The sequence below is a fragment of the Heterodontus francisci genome, chromosome 7 (assembly GCF_036365525.1).
Source record: "Heterodontus francisci isolate sHetFra1 chromosome 7, sHetFra1.hap1, whole genome shotgun sequence".
Taxonomy (NCBI): Eukaryota; Metazoa; Chordata; class Chondrichthyes; order Heterodontiformes; family Heterodontidae; genus Heterodontus; species Heterodontus francisci.
The window spans coordinates 25,346,212-25,356,834 of NC_090377.1; the positions used below are offsets into that span (position 1 = coordinate 25,346,212).

The window sequence follows — 10,623 nt, forward strand, 5'->3', positions numbered from 1 at the left end:
ATTTAAGACAGAGATGAGGAGAAATTTTTTATCTCAGAGGGTTGTGACTCTTTGGAACTCTCTTCTTCAAAAGGCGGAGGAAGCAGAGTCTTTGAATATTTTTAAGGCAGAGGTAGATAGATTCTTGAAAAGCAAGGGGGTGAAAGGTTATGGGGGGAGTATGCAGGAATGTGGAGCCTACTCCTGTTCCTAATTCGTATGTTCATATGTATGTATGTATGTGAATCCAGAAACTCATCTCGTACACACTCCAGGAATTCATCCTCCACAGCATTAGTGCTGATTAGGTTTACCCAGTCTACATGTAAATTGAGATCGCCCATTATGTTACATGCACCTCTAATTTCCTGCTTTATACCGTGCTCAACATTAGCACTAGGTGGCCTATAAACAACTCCCACCAATGTTTGCTGCCCCTTGCAGTTTCTTAGCTCCACCCTTCGATTTAAGATCCTCTCTCATTAATGTACTGATCTCATCCCTTATTAAGAGCGCTACCACACCTTTTCCTTTTTTGCCTATCCTTCCTAAATGACGAATATCCTTTAAAATTCAGTTCCTAGTCTTGGCCACCCTGTACCCAAATCTCGGTAATGGCAATTAAATCATACCCATTTACTTCTATTTGTGCCTTCAAATAATCTACCTTGTTGCGAATGCTGCATGCGTTCAGATGGAGTGCCTTCGTCTTTTTAACGTTATTCCACATTCTGATCCAATTTGATGCTTGCCTTAGCTTAGTCCGTCTTCTAATTTTGCTTACTACTTTTCTACTTCCACTTACTACTTTTCTACTTCCTATTACCAGTTTTGCTTCCCTCCTATCTGAGCTCCTTCTCAGGTTCCCATCCCCCTGCCAATCTAGGTTAAACCCTACCCAACAGCACTATCAAATCTCCCTGCAAACCTCCTAGTCCTTGTAAAAAAAAAATGTATTTATTCATGGGATGTGGGCGTCACTAGCTAGGCCAGCATTTATTGCCCATCCCGAATTGTCCTTGAGAAGGTGGTGGTGAGATGCCTCCTTGAACCACTGCAGTCCAGGTGGGGTAGGTTGACCCACAGTGCTGTTAAGAAGGGAGTTCCAGGATTTTGTCCCAGCGACAGTGAAGGAACGACGATGTAGTTCCAAGGCAGGATGGTGTGTGACTTGGAGGAGAACCTGCAGGCTGTGGTGTTCCCATGCATTTGCTGCCCTTGTCCTTCTAGTTGTTAGAAATTGCAGATTTGGAAGGTGCTGTCTAAGGGAACCTTGGTGCGTTGCTGCAGTGCCTCTTGCAGATGGTATACACTGCTGCAACTGTGCATCGGTGGTGGAGGGAGTGAATGTTTATGGATGAGGTGCCAATCAAGCGGCTGCTTTGTCTTGGATGGTGTCGAGCTTCTTGAGTGTTGTTGGAGCTGCACCCATCCAGGCAAGTGGAAAGTATTCCATCACACTCCTGACTTGTGCCTTAGTCAGGAGATGAGTTACTCGCCGCAGGATTCCTAGTCTCTGACCTGCTCTTGTAGCCACCGTATTTATATGGCTACATTAGTTCAGTTTCTGGTCAATGGTAGCCCCTAGGATGTTGATAGTGGGGGATTCAGTGATGTTAATGCCATTGAATGTCAAGGGGAAATGGTTAGATTCTCTCTTGTTGGAGATGGTCATTGCCTGGCACTTGTGTGGTGCGAATGTTACTTCACACTTATCAGCCCAAGCCTGGATATTGTCCAGGTCTTGCTGCATTTCTATACGGACTGCTTCAGTATCTAAGGAGTCGTGAATGGTGCTGAACATTGTGCAATCATCGATGAACATCCCCACTTCTGACCTTATGATTGAAGGAAGGTCATTGATGAAGCAGCTGAAGATGGTTGGGCCTAGAATACTACCCTGAGGAACTCCTGCAGTGATGTCCTGGAGCTGAGATGATTGACCTCCAACAACCACAGCCATCTTCCTTTGTGTTAGGTATGACTCCAACCAGCGGAGAGTTTCCCCCTGATTCCCATTGACTTCAGTTTTGCTAGGGCTCCTTGATGCCATACTCGGTTAAATGCTGCCTTAATGTCAAGGGCAGTCACTCTCACCTCACCTCTTGAGTTCAGCTCTTTTGTCCATGTTTGAACCAAGACTCTAATGAAGTCAGGAGCTGAGTGGCTCAATCTCTTTATTTTTTGGTCAACCGATGTGTATGTGTGTGAGGGGCTAAGGTAAAAGGGGAACTTTTATCAATCTGTGTGTTAATGCTTTACTTCATTACTGGATAATCTTGTTTTATAATAAAGCGATAATTTTGTCATTTATTAAAGAAACCTGGTTGGTGTATTTTATTTGAGGATAAAGTTTAGAGCATATGATTGACCGTATCAGTAACTGGGTAAATATTTAAATATATGTTGTGACTTGTGAAGAAGTGGAACTTGATAAGACAGTGCACTCCTCCCACCTTGGTCGTAACAAATTGCTCAGCCCTCCTATTGCTATTCTCACCAGCATGTGGCACTGGGAGTAATCCTGAGAAAGCTGCTTTTGAGGTCCTGCTTTTTAATCTCTTTCCTAGCTCCCTAAAATCTATTTCAGGACCTCATCCCTCTTCCGACCTGTCATTGGCACCAATGTGGACCATGACCTCTCGCTATTCACCCTCCCCCAGAAGAATGTCCTGCAGCCGTTCTGTGACATCCTTGACCTTGGCACCAGGGAGGCCAAATACCATCTTGGACTCACAACTATGATTGCAGAAATGCCTGTTTGTTTCCATAACGAATGAATCCCATATCACTATTTCTCTTCCACTCTTCTTCCTCCACTCCTGTGCAGCTGAGTCACCCATGGTGCCACAGACTTGGCTGTGGCTGCATTCCTCTAAGGAACCATCGCTTTCGCCAGTATCCAAAATGGAAAACTAGATAGCGAGCGAGATCATCTCAGGGGACTCCTGCACTACCTGCCTGGTTCTCTTAGACTGCCAGGCAGTTACCCTGCCCTCTCTGCCTGCATGCTCCTAACCTGCAGTGTGACCACCTCCCTAAACATGCTATCCAGGTAGTTCTCTGCCTCACAGATGCACCACAGTGACTCTAGCTGCTGCTCACCTTCTGAAACCTGGAGCTCAAGTTCCTGCAGCTGGTGACACTTACTGCAGATGTGTCTGTCCAGAACACATGGTCCATCCATGACTTCTCACATGCCACAGGATGCACCTTCCATTCAGCCATGCTGCCCTGCCATACCTTAACTTTACAAACAATTATTATTAGTAGCATACTTACCAGTTACTCACCAATCAGTTTCTTCCCCTGTCCTGAAGTAAGAACCAAATACCGGAGGGTGAAAAAAGTAGAAAAAGAAAGGAGCATCTCCTTCCCCCTTCACTGAACTTCCTTACACACCAAACTCCCAGCTCCACGCTCAGTGCCAAACCATACTCCCTTTAATTTCTGCTTAAGGTTGATGCTGGAGGGGAGTGCATAGTGAGCAATGGTTTGCTTGAAAATTGTTTTCCATAGTTAGCTGTTTGTACAGAACATTTCACAATTAAAGTAAACCAGTTTCCTACAGTGTATTCACACTAAGCAAAGAAAGGCAGGGTTCTTGCTCCTGAATGTTCATAAGAGATTCCTGATGAAAACAGCATGTGTATAGATAATAAAAACAAAAAACTTGCATTTCTATAGCAACTTTTTTAACCTCAGGACGTCCCAAAGTACTTTACCGCCAATAAAGTACTTTTTGAAGTGTTGTATTACATGAAACAAGGTATCCAATTTGCTGAGCAAGGTCCCACAAAGAGCAGTGTGATAACGACCAGATAATCTGTTTCAATGTTGTTGGTTGAGGGATAAATATTGGCCAGAACACTGGGGAGAACTCCCCACGTTCTTCTTCAAAATATTTTCATGGGATCTTTTATGTTCCTTCGACAGCACCTTCCAAACCCGCGACTTCTACCACCTAGAAGGACAAGGGCAGCAGTTGCATGGGAACACCATCACCTGCAAGTTCCCCTCCAAGCCACACACCATCCTGACTTGGAACTATATCGCTGTTCCTTCCCTGCTGTTGGGTCAAAATCCTGGAACTCCCTTCCTAACAGCACTGTGGGTGTACCTACCCCACATGGGCTGCAGCGGTTCAAGAAGACGACTCACCACCACCCTCTCAAGGGCAATTAGGGATGGGCAATAAATGCTGCTCTGGCCAGAGATGCCCACATCTCATGAATGAATTTTTAAAAATGTTCACCTGAGAGACAGGGCGCCACGTAATGTCTCATCCAAAAGACGATACCTCCAACAGTGCAGCGGTACTACACTGGAATATTAGCCTGGATTTTGTGCTCAAAGCTTAACATCAGTCCTAAGCCGTGTCTGCTTTGCACCAGCGCTAAAACTTATGATGTCGAAGTCAGGCATTGGGGTCCGAACAAAGTCCAAAGTAAAGCCAAGTGGAGCCATAACTCTGAATCAGGCTGTATTTTGCACAGTGACTACAGCACTTAGTGTGAAACAAACTTGCTAACACCAACACCGGGAATTTCCTCGGAGCTGCTTCCTCTCCATCACTGTAACCTCACAATAACCTCACCGGAAGCCCCCTTTTACCCACGTGAAGGCTTTTCCTGCTGCCCTTCTGCTGAAGTTACGGCAATTGAGGAGGGGAGTAACACTGAGGAAATTCCTGGCAGTATAAGTGCACTTTCATAAACTGATCTTTCATATTAACCCCAGGCACCCTCATAGTGTATGCCTTGAGCTAAATTCAAAATGACTTCTCCAGGTAATAGCATAACATTTCTCAGTATTCACATGCAGCTGGATAGGGCCAGTTCCTACCAGACCCTTTCTGAACTGCAGAAGAAGCGACTGATAATATCACAAAGGTATTGCAGACCAGGGATTCCAGTTTGTGCAGTTTCAATATCTCTCTCCCAATTTGGTTTCTACCTGTGAGAGGATATAACCACAAGAAACTGGTTGAAGTTGCCGAGTAAGTAAATACTTCCCCTGCCCTTAACCAGTCGCATTAGAATCAGTGTTATTAATAGCCTTGATGAAAAGTACCAGAACCATCGAGTTTAGTTTCTGTCTCCCTCCTTTGTCTGGATTTTTTCCTTTATCTGTCTTTCTCCCATCTTTCCTCTCCTCTTTGTTTTAGTCAGTACTGCCTGCTCAAGGCAACAATATGAATCGATTTTCACAGACATTAGCCTGAATTGTTAAGACTATTAAGACTCTGCTTGCATTACCATGTTAAAGGAACTTGGCTCACAACAAAGGAATCTGTTATATTTGTTTCAGTAGGTTTGTCTATGTTTTATTTTCATTCTTTCTTGGGGTGTAAGCATTCGTTATCCATTCCTCGGTGCCCTGAAAATAGGGTTGCCAACTCTGGTTGGGCCTATTCCTGGAGGTTTCATCACTTGACCTCTCATCTCACTCAATCTTTTTACACCATTGCCAATATTTTTAGAATTAATAAGCAAAAATGTTAAAAGAAAATAAATGAAAACTCACAACATTTTTAATGTCACTATGAACTTTCTCCCAGGTTCCTTGCAAGCACTGTTCCGGCAATCAATCTTTAATTCCTGGAGACTCCAGGGCAATTCTGGACAGTTGGGAACCCTAACTGAGATGGTGCCCATATTTCCAAACCAGTTGAAACCAGTTGGAAATGTCAATTGGTCTTAACTGGTCTTTTCTCGTCTCAACTGGTGTTGTTGAATACAGTGGGATAACTGGCAATCTTAACTGGTAACTATTTGGTATTCCCAGTTGCCCAATGGACTTTAACTGGAACTATTTGGGTTCATCTGGTACCAGTTGGCTTGCCGACAGGTTCATCTGAAACCAGTTGGTAGGCAAAGTGGAACCACATTGCAATTAAGTGGAGCCAGTTGACATATAGCTGCTTCAACTGTAACCAGTTGGCAGGCAGAATTTTTGAACTGGGAAATATTACTGATAATCAAACCAGTTGTATCCAACTGGATTGACTTAATCAAACCAGTAAGACTGCAGCTTAAAAAAAATGCCTCTGTGTCTCTGTCTCTGTGGTGTTCTTTAGTTCTTTGGACCCTGCTTTTGCTTATTTTTTTCAGAGCTGCCTATGTGATATCCATTGAATTGGAATGTATTCTACATTGCTACATCTCGTTCTCTAATACTCTAATGTGAGAAGGTGTAAAATTATTTTAAATTCATGTTCTGATTAAAAAGGTGTAAGTATATTTAAATTCATGTTTTGATTGAAAGACTCCAAAATATGTTTAAAATGATTTATGAAAAAGGTTTTTACTGAAAGGATTGTTGTATTAGTAGTTTTTAAAGATGTTTAATGAAGGTTCTGTTACAACTGATCGTGCCATTAAGTCTGGGGTGAGACAGGAGAAGCCAATCAGGTTAGGAACAAAAGTATCAATTGTTATAAGGTCAAGAAGGGAAAGCTGTACACAATTTGCACTTAGTCACATAAGCAGCTCTGAAAAAAAAGATACAATAGTAGGGCCCCAAGACCCACAGAACAGGAAGAGACAGAGATACAGCAAGAACCATAGAAGAAGATTCAGAAGAAGAAGAAGCCAGAGTAGAAGAGGATATCAGAAAAGGACTGAAAACATCACCTGTGTCAGGTCAGCTTTGAAGGGCGTGGATTTAAAGTGGCTTGTCTACTATTGCCTATTGTAGAGTATTTTGTTTAAGCATTTATTCGTTCATGGGGATGTGGGCGTGGCTGACAAGGCCATCATTTGTTGCCTATCCCTAATTGGTCTTGACATTTTATAGGGCACTTAAGAGTCAACCACATTGCTGCGGATCTGAGGTCTCATGTAGGCCAGACCAGATAAAGACAGCAGATTTCCTTCCCCAAAGGACATTAGTGAAACAGATGGGTTTTTACGACAATCTATGATAGTTTCATGGCACCATTACTGAGTTTTCAATTCCAGATTTGTATTAATTGATTGAATTTATTAATTAATTGAATTTAAATCCCACCAGCTGCCATGGTGGGATTTGAACCCATGTCCCCAGGGCATTAGCCTGGGCCTCTGGATTACTGGTTTAGTGACATGATTACTACGCCACTGGCTGGAATTTTACGCTGCCCCAGCAGTCAGATGGTGGCATGGGGGCAGTGTAAAATTGAGTGGCAGTCTCCGGGAGGCCTACCCGCCCCGTTTCCACCTCCGGACAAGTTTACGGCGTCGAGCAGGGGCTGGGAAACGGCCTGCCCGCCCGAGGCCAATCAATCCCCTTAAGTGGCCACTTAACGGCCACTTAAGGGCTCGCGCCCGCCTCCACGGTTATTTTACCCGTGGCAAGCAGGCATGCTGGTAGTGTGAAAGGCCACCCAGCGATAGCTGTCGGCCTTTCCGCGCCCCGGGGGGGGCCATGGCAATCAAGCACAGGGCGGTACAGTGGCACAGGGATTAGCACTGCAGCCTCACAGTTCCAGCGACCCGGGTTCGGTTCTGGGTGCTGCCTGTGCAGAGTTTGCAAGATCTCTCTGTGACCGCGTGGGTTTCCTCTGGGTGCTCTGGTTTCCTCCTACATGCTAAAGACTTGTGGATTGATAGCTAAATTGGCCATTGTAAAAATTTCCCCTAGTGTAGGTAGGTGGTAGGAGAATTGAGGGAAGGTGGGGAAGTGAGAGGGAAAATGGGATTAATGTAGGATTAGTATAAATGGGTGGTTGATGGTCGGCACAGACTCAGTGGGCCGAAGGGCCTGTTTCGGTGCTGTATCTCTCTATGACTCTATGATTGAGGGCTGCCCCCACCTCCCAACCCACCCCCGGGATCCAAGACGCCCCAGCTCCCCCCAAATGACCACCCTAGCCTCACCAGGGCACGACCGATCCCCCTGGTGAGGCAACCCAAACTTAACCACTCTCTCGGCTCCATGGCGTCGGCTGGGCTGCAGTCCCAGCAGTGTCCACCACTCTCGGTGGCGCTGCTGAGACTAAGAGCTGCCGGCTCGCTGATTGGCCGCAGCTCACTGGGCGGGACCTGCTCCCTCAAGCAGGTGAAATTCCCGCCTCAGGACAATTAAAGCCTGGGGACCCGTGAAATACGGGATGGATCCCCAGGCTAGGCGGAAGCGGGTTCATCACCGACATTTACATCGGAGTCCGGCTTCCGTCCGCCCACTGAAAAATGCCGGCCACTGTCTCTGTTGACCTGTTGCACCAAAACCATTGTCTGTAGCTCTTTTTGTCTTGTCCAAAAACTCAGCTAAGGTCAGGGATCTTACAGCCCTTTCTGATCAAAAATAGATGATGGAGTAAATTGGAGTTGTGTAACTCTGATATATGAATGATGCCAATCATTTCCTCATGTTGCAGCAAGAGAATCAGACATGCCTGGGCGTGGTGGTGTACCCCCAAAGCCATGCAAGCAAACAGTGTCGGACATGCCTGCAACTCCAGCACCAACCAGGAAGAGGCAGCACACCCCGATTCTTGTGGAGCATGAAGAGGCCAGCAAGCAGTTGTGTATTGCAATTGATAGCAAGGTAATTATTCTTATAATTAATTTTTAAAACATTAGGTAATCATTGTTGGTTTCAGCAAAAGGTGATAGATCATTATGATATTTGGTACAGTGCTAAACTTGCCTCCATAATGACATATGTCATTCAGTGAATCTGAACCATTGTAATGTAGAGTCTGTAGTTAATTAAAGTTCAAAACATCACGAATCTCTCTCAGCAGGAGCTCGGCAGGGAGGCCTCTGTTACCTGTTTTGGAAGTCTGTGATCTCATCTTTTTCTCTTATTTACAGCATGCTTCACATATCACCGCCAAACCCAGAGGCTGAGTGAGGAATTTGTCAAGAGAAGGATGAACAATTACATCTCCGAGAAAATAGAAGACCTCAATAGAAGACCAAAATCCGATCAACAATCAAACATCTAAATGTAATTAATGTTTTGTATTTTGATTATCCCTGTAATTTTACTTTTGGCATTTTAACTGCTGTGTTCACTTATTTCTTGATTTCTGCACTGTGTTTAATTTGGGGTTTGCTATTTAACTGTGCTGTGTTTTTCTGAATCACAATAAAATTTGAAATAAACAGCGCAGTCAAGGGTGTTTTTAGCTTCGCTGCATGACCACAGCACACACCACATAGGTAATTTTCACTTAGTGGTACTTATACAAACACTTTTCACAAGTTAATATTCTGGTCTCAAATGGAGCAGGTTGAGCCAGAAAGCAATCTAACTGGTCACAACAGTAAGCAATAGTTTTCAACTGGAGCCAGGTTCACTGATCTCAACAGGAACCAATATAATTTTCAACTGGAACGAATACAAATGCTCAACAGGAACCAGTACAACTGGTGCAGTTGACCCAATTACCACGGACAATGGGTGCAAGTGGAGCAGTTACAACTGATTTGGATTGACGAGATGAGCCTCCTCATGACCAATTGTTTTTACAATGGAGTTGCTTTCCAGGTCACGTCAGAGGACATTAAAGTCAGCCACGTAATTTCTGAAATGCTGGAATTTCACTCTGCCGGCAAAAGTAGAACCATTGACTTAGGCCTTGTCCTAAATATTGGGGATAGAGTCATTTGCAGAACTGCAAATGCCTCTGCAGAGGTGCCTGCACCACTATACCTGCCAGGAGACAACGTGGCCCCAGGGCTTTCCGCACCTTACTCTAGTGTCATGACTGCTCAGGACAAAGCCCCCAATCAAAATATGGTATGATTCTGATTGCGATGGGAGTAAGGCACTCTTAATTCATTCCGTCGCTCCAAAGGTCGCATCAGATTTCTTTAAGCTTTCCAAATCGAAGAAAGCAGCAGCCGAATTGAAAAACTCTAGTAATCCCCGAATGAAGTGAACCAAACCAGGTATCTTTCGATATCAACAAATTAACTGTTTATTAAAAAAACTAAAATCTTAAATACTACCAAGATAGACCAACATCTAAAGACCTTATAACTTATTATTTAAAAATCTAACTCCTGCATTCACATACATATACTCAACCTAACAGTAGTTTGTTTTTCAATTAGTTGCCCGCAAAAATAAAGTCTTTGCAGATTACGTTTCTGATGAATGGTCTTCTAATTCAACACAGTCCAAGTTCTGCCTGTGCGGAGTTTGCAAGTTCTCCCTGTGTCTGCGTGGGTTTTCTCCGGGTGCTCCGGTTTCCTCCCACAAGCCAAAAGACTTGCAGGTTGGTAGGTAAATTGGCCATTATAAATTGTCACTAGTATAGGTAGGTGGTAGGGAAATACAGGGACAGGTGGGGATGTTTGGTAGGAATATGGGATTAGTGTAGGATTAGTATAAATGGGTGGTTGATGGTCGGCACAGACTCGGTGGGCCGAAGGGCCTGTTTCAGTGCTGTATCTCTAATCTAATCTAATCTAATCTAATCTTCACTTGCAGTCTTCCAAGGTCCAATGAGAAAAGGGTCCTTCCAGATAAAGGAGTTCAACAGTTGTGGTATTACACTTTTTTTCCCAGCGATGAACACAGCAGATCAATAATTTGTTATTTCTTTAAGGAACAAATCTGGCTTGTAGCTTTTTAGAATTTTGAGAGAAAAACTACCCAGGGTCTAAGTTGACTTAGAGAGAGAGCTCTCCTATTTCATTCACGTGCTGG

The 10,623-nt window shown here is 44.2% G+C and overlaps 1 long non-coding RNA gene across 1 annotated transcript; it reads left to right on the forward strand.

Moving 5' to 3' along the window:
• Nucleotides 1–4,869: 4,869 nt before the first annotated feature.
• Nucleotides 4,870–9,030, forward strand: LOC137371686 (uncharacterized). The gene is made up of 3 exons (XR_010975268.1): nucleotides 4,870–4,978; nucleotides 8,339–8,508; nucleotides 8,778–9,030. It is a non-coding gene; the product is annotated as an uncharacterized lncRNA (long non-coding RNA).
• The last annotated feature ends 1,593 nt before the right edge of the window (nucleotides 9,031–10,623 follow it).